The sequence below is a fragment of the Anolis sagrei genome, chromosome 6, assembly GCF_037176765.1.
Source record: "Anolis sagrei isolate rAnoSag1 chromosome 6, rAnoSag1.mat, whole genome shotgun sequence".
In the NCBI taxonomy this organism is placed as follows: domain Eukaryota; kingdom Metazoa; phylum Chordata; class Lepidosauria; order Squamata; family Dactyloidae; genus Anolis; species Anolis sagrei.
In genome coordinates, this window is record NC_090026.1 from 87,314,245 (window position 1) to 87,320,883 (window position 6,639).

Consider the following 6,639-nt stretch of genomic DNA (forward strand, 5'->3'; position numbering starts at 1 on the left):
TAAAGTGCCGCCAAACCACTAATTCTATAGTGTAGATGCATCCTTAGACATGATGTTCCCAATTTTTGGGAGGAGGGGAGTAGGTAGGCTGCAGGGCAAAAGGAAATGAGGATCAAACACAAAATGGCTGCATATGCTGAGTGTCACATGTAGTTCAATTCTTAATGCAATCCCTATCAAGTTAATTGTTTTCATTGATTCTGTATTAGCTCTTGGGAATGAACTAGTTATGAATAAGGCCAATGAACAAGCACTTGAGGGACTAATATAGCAGGTTCATTAGACACTTCAAAATGTTGCTGCAATTGTGCTTAGCTTCAAAAACCTCCTGGTTTCATCCTATCCTCATGAGACTACTCACAACAATTTGGGAGCTTTTTGAGAATGCTCACAGCTTTCAAGCTTCAGCTATTCTACTGAGAATTTTATATCAACTTCTTTAGCAACCAGTTCCAGGGGGAAATAGGAAGGGCCAGTTAGAGTCTCCCTCCTCCCTTCTTGTTATTGAACAATGAAATGCATTGATTTCACTGTTACAGTTTCACTGCTGCTCAGGGAGCTACAGGCAGCTTCAGTTTTTTTAAAAAACCTGACCTGAATCTGTTGCTAGGTTATTTCTCACCAAATTGTCAGACTCATTTTTCAGGACCTGTTCACATGCCCATTAGTGGCACAGGGGCTGCCTTGAAAGCACCGTAAAACCATGAATATGGTACCTATAAACCTTTGTATACGGCTGCCTCTGTATGCAAGATTCTTTCACCCCTAAGTGTAAGAAAATCAATATTTTTCATCTGAGAGTTAGCTCTTCCACATGATGGTGGACACTCATTTCATACCCCCAACATTTAACTGATGAAAATGGGGGCAAGTGTGACTAAGGAATCTTAAGAGTGTAGTTAAGATGGCAAAGGTTAGTAACGGGGAAAGCAGGAGGGGCTACAGCAGTTTGATTTTGCCTGAGGCTATGGTGGGGGGGGGGCAGGATTTGGATGTCTCCCCTCCCCTACTTCTCAACAAATTGAATGCAAACTATTTTTGCTCTTTGAGTTCAGTTTACATCAAATGAACTAAGCTGTTGACAAAGGGGGGGGGGAAGTGGGGGGAGCAAAGAGAAACTGGGACACAGGATTAATCAGGAGATTTGGAGGGTATGCCATCTTTACATCATACTACATAACTCTAGTTCTCACTATGACTGCCATGTGCTGAGGTAGTAGCGTTAAAATTGACTGATTCTTTGGCCAGCCTTTTTCATGGTGCCCTCCAGATGTTTTGTACTACAGATCTAGTCCCTTCAGCTTTGGTGGTGCTACAAAGGATGATGACAATTGTGTTTCACATTTAGAGGGTACCTAATTGCTTTTGGCCAACAGGAGCCCTACTTATTTTTTTTTTAAGAAAATGAATTATAAGATGGCTAATGTACGATTGAATCGGCTGTGGTGATGCCATCTGTCTTTATGACTAATATTTGAGATTGGTCACATGTCTACAAGCCTGGTAATGTTTGCCAGAAAGCTGTGACTTGCACATTTCACACAAGGCTTATGGTTGGTAAAGCACCATCTGCCCAGCTATCCTGATCACCTTGCACAGTCGGCACAACAATCTCTTAACAGATGGGGCTGAGTTGTGGAATGCCAGGGACTGCCAGTAAACGGGTATATCCTCCAAATCCAGAAACTGTTGAAACCACACATACACTTCATTTGTTAGAAATAAAACTGCCTTCTATTTAAAATTCCATTGTTCAGCTCTATGCAAAATGGATATCTGAAAAAGATAATGAACACTTAAGGCACATGGAATTAATAAAAAGTAATAAATAAACGGATGTTCTGGTGGGTTCTTTAAAATAAACAAGTTTTCGATATACGGTTGAGAATCAGTGGCAGGCAAGTCACCCCTGTTCAAGAACATTTTCTGGTCTCCAAACATCCATCTGGCTTTAATTTAGGGGATCAGGTGCAGCCTTCCAGCTCAACTAGAGAGTTCATCCATTCACCTTGGTCACAAGAAGCAGAGAGGAAAATTGGTTGCACCAGCTGAGCAGCCCACGTGGGAGAACTGCAACAGTAAAGACTTAGAGAATATCATGCTTCATTTTTCAAATATAGATTCTGGGCCATATTTGCTTATAGCAATTTTAACCAAATCAACCCAATTCAAAGTTTGTGATACAGGCCATCATGCCATTGTATTTTTCATTTCTATGTATGGTTGTGAAATGAAGAAAACTAATAGGAAGATCAACTCATTTGAAATGTGGTGCTGAAATTCTGTGATACTGTGGACCAATTAATGCATCTTAGAGCAAATCAAGTTTGATCTCTCCTTAGAAACCAAGAGGACCGAGACTGTTATACTTTGGCCATATCATAAAAAGGAAACACAATGGTGCTTGTTAAGGTTGAAGGCAGTAGGAAAAGTGGAAGATCATATTCTGGATTGACGGACTCAATCAAAGAAGTAATGGCCCTGAGTTTGCAAGATCAGAGCAGAGTTGTTGGTGAAAGGGTGACTTGGAGGTCTCTCTCTCATAGGGTTGCCATAAGTCAAAGGCAACTTGATGGCGGTTAACAATTACGATACAGATACAAGCAAATATTTTATCTTTTTCAATCTATGCATTTTCCAAAGGAGTTATTCACTTGAGTGCAGAAAATGTGTTCAGAATAGGGAGAAATACCTATAAAAGGCGTACAAAGAGTTACTGGGACATTTTGAGACTGAGATAAAGGAGTTGGTTGCATAAGCTTTTGTAGACTTATGTCTACTTCATCAGATGCATGGAATGAAGTGCTAGGAACCTTCACTCCTAGGAACTTCTATGTGCTATGCTTCATGCATTCTGATGAAACAGACTTAAATCTACTAAAACTTAAACTACCAACATCTTTCAGTTAGTCTCAAAGATGATACAAGATTCTATTGCATGCTGATTCAGGCTAATCCAGCTATGTCTTTGAACAAAAATACAGTTAAGTGGAAAATGGCAACAATAGTTTTACATGAAAATGATGTGTATACAACTGAAATGTTATATTTAAATTTATTGTAAACAAAAGACCAGGAAATATATTGATTTGTCCATCCCTACTTATGACTCATGCATTTGTCCTAAATATCCTGTCTCTTAATCTGAACCTGTTTGCAATGCCTTCTATTACTGGTAAGCCAATCTGAGTCTCTCTACAGAGGTTGAGAAGATCGGGATATAAAAGTTTTAAATAAATAAATAAATAAATAAATAAATAAATAAATAAATAAAATATTCTAGAATCACTGTGTTTGCTTGTAACAATGTGATCTACATTCCATGCTTCTGTTGTTGTTTTTTTCAGTACAGACACAAACATACACGTATTGGCACATGGTTACTCATTTTCTTTATGAAGCATGATGTTTTGTTCTGTAGCATTTACACTTCCCAAATAATAATCATCCAGAACATTTCCCTGTAGAGTGCATTTGAATTCAATCCAGGAATGGTGCTTTTGTCCTTGCCAGCTTTCAGTACTTCAGTTGGTTGGATTCTTACAGAGCTCTATATTGTTGAATTCTTATCCTCAGTGAGTTAATGAATAACCAGTAAGAGTGCTATATATCTAGATGAAATGAAATACCATTGCTTCCAAGTTCCTTCGGGACTCTGTTTTCATCAGGCTATGGTGAGCCAAGGAGGCTAACATCAATTGGATGGCTTCTATTATCATGAATAAGAAGATAGGAAGAAAGGATATAGGATACTTCATGGTTTTCCATCTTTTACAAATGTCAGATCACAATAATCAGGACACAAAGAGGCAAAGGTGAACATGTTGTAAAACAGGTGGCATTTGAAGTTGTTGCATGCCTTCAAGTCATTTCTAATATATAGTGACCCTAAGGTGACCCTATCACAGGATTTATTTGGCAAGTTGATCAGAAGAGGTTTACCAGTCCAGAATACCTAATTTCTAGGTGCCACTTTTACTGGAAACAGGATCTACTCACTGTTGCTTCTTTGGCCTAGTATCATATTAATATGGGAATGCACCAACCACATGAAACTCCTGTCCGACAGCATTCCCATGACCAGACTGCTTACCAGCATTATAACTCTTCTCATCACAGTGTTGCTGATGTCTCTTTGCAATTATCATCATCATCATCATCATCATCATCATCATCATCAAATCAGTGAGTGGAGAGGACAGTATGCACAAAAGCACCCAGATTTAATCATATCAGATAGGTCCTGGACATGACTGGTGACTATTGACAGGCTTCATTGTTAAGAGGCAGTGGACTGCCAATGAATATCTCAGTGTCGTGTGATAGGGGCTACCACTGAAAGTCCTGCTTCTGTGCCATTTCCATCTCTGTGTGATAAAGTGCTAATACTTCTAATGCCAGATGTATTTGGTGATTGGCTAAAACAAATATTCTGTACATGGAATCTGTGTCCCCCATCCCCCCTGGAGTAGGATCACAAGTGCTTTTCCTGACACATTCTCAGCACAGCGTCTGTGTGCACTACAATGGCAAGGATCCAAACCACTGGAGAGCAAAGTCAGAAGGTGATCATAAAATCAAAAGAAAGTAGAGTCATGCAGAAGGGAAAGAACTGTATCGTTAACATCATGAGGACCTTATATCTTAAATAATAGAATGCCGTTAACCTGGCAGCCAGATAATTAATAATTAATTAATTACTGCATTTATATATCGCTTTTCTCACTCCAGGAGTGGGGGGACTCAAAGCAGTGTACTTCAAGTAATGGTACAATTACTCATATTTTCATTTTCCTTCTGGTTTTGGGGGAGGGAGAAATACACAAGATAGAGCTAGTAGTATGTATATGATTTCCATTGCACAACAATTCTCTGAATGTTTTGCGAAACTAATGATGAATTCAATTAAATTATATATATCCGCTTCAGCAGCTATTTTCATACCTAGGCTGAGGTTTTGCACTTGGCATCCATGCATCTTCTGTGGGCTTGGATCCTTCGGTTGATATCAGTAAGATGAACAAGATTTTGAGAAGCTCTTCCTTCATGACTGACATGTGAAAGATGTTCTATTTGGCACATACAATAGCAGTATTATATACAAGCTGTCATTCTACTATTTATTTGCTACTTGACTTTTCCCCTTACTGTCTGTTATCATTTTCCAATGCAGCCATGCCTGAGTTGCCTCAGAAACACAATCTGTTCCCTTCCGAGTTCTACAGATTTATCTCTGCGTTACTAAAGATATTTCAGTTGTCCTATTGCGTCAGGACCATTCTCCATACCTTGGCTATTTAAGTCTAAAAGAAGGCTCCTACATATATTTTAAAGAAAATTAATAGTTGCCTCCTCCTTTTAAGTACAGACCAGGCAATCTGTGGACCTTTGGAAATCACTCTGCATTTCGTCATAGCAACTGCCTAGGTTTTTGAGATAGTAATTTCATGCTTATCAGGAGGCAACTGATTTCAAACATCACCAATTAACACAGAATAAGTCTTTGTTCAGAAGAAAAAAACATATCAAAAGATCAATTCTTTTTTAAGGAGGAGAGCCACATTTTTGTGCCAATCCAATGGAAATATGGTTTATATTAGGCTTGTTTGATTTTTAAAAAATGGTTCAAAACCCATTTTGGTGGTTTGGATTCACAGAAAAAAAGTTCAAAACTTTTTAAAACTTCCGAGACTTCCATATCCTTCGTTAATGGTTTCAAAGTGTTATTTCCTGTTTCATTGGGTGGTCTTTACTTTGAAAGCAGTTGTTTTATTCCAGAAGTGGGGGGGGGGGGGGGGGGAGAAAAGGGAAAAAATCACAGTAGGGAAAGGAAACAAAGGGAATCCATGCAAACTGTGTTAAATTGCATCTCTCATCCAAGGCTGACCTGGAGGGAATAGCAACTGAAGGGAATCCATGCAAACTGCTTTAAACTGCATCTCTCACCCAAGGCTGACTGGGAGGTAGTGGCAACCAAAGGGAATCCATGCAAACTGCTTTAAACTACATCTCTCACCCAAGGCTGACCGGGAGGGAATGGCAACCAAAGGGAATCCATCCACACTGGTTTGAAAAGCTGAATAATTTCCAACTCACTTACTGATTTGTAAGAGAACTGGTGGTTTCCTTAAAAACTTTGAAATCGCTTCAAAAAGGAAATCTTTCCAAATTTATTCTGAATTACCAAGATTCTGACTGAACCTAACGTGTGGTTCATTATTAATTTAAGTAGTCTTGGATAGCCAAATTAGGATATTACCTTCCCTACCCTCAGGCAGTTCACGTGAACATACAATAAAAGCATTAATCACACAAAGCAAGTAGAAATCCAGCACTCAAGGAAGGCAGAGATTATAGGTCCTTTAATAGAGAATGCTTGCTAGGTGGATGGTTGGACTAGATCAGTGGTTCCCAAACTTTTTTTTTATACCAAGGACTACTTGACTAGGGACCACTTGACCAGGGACCACTTTGAACAGGGACCACTCTTCAACATTAGTACCAAAAGGATTATGAATCTGGTTTTGGTCAACTTTAGATTTGATTTGGTGTGCTGATTCAGAAAATTGTATTGGATAGACCACATCAACTCTACTTCCTGATACAGAACATATGCCATGGTCACCAACAGGGAAGGAA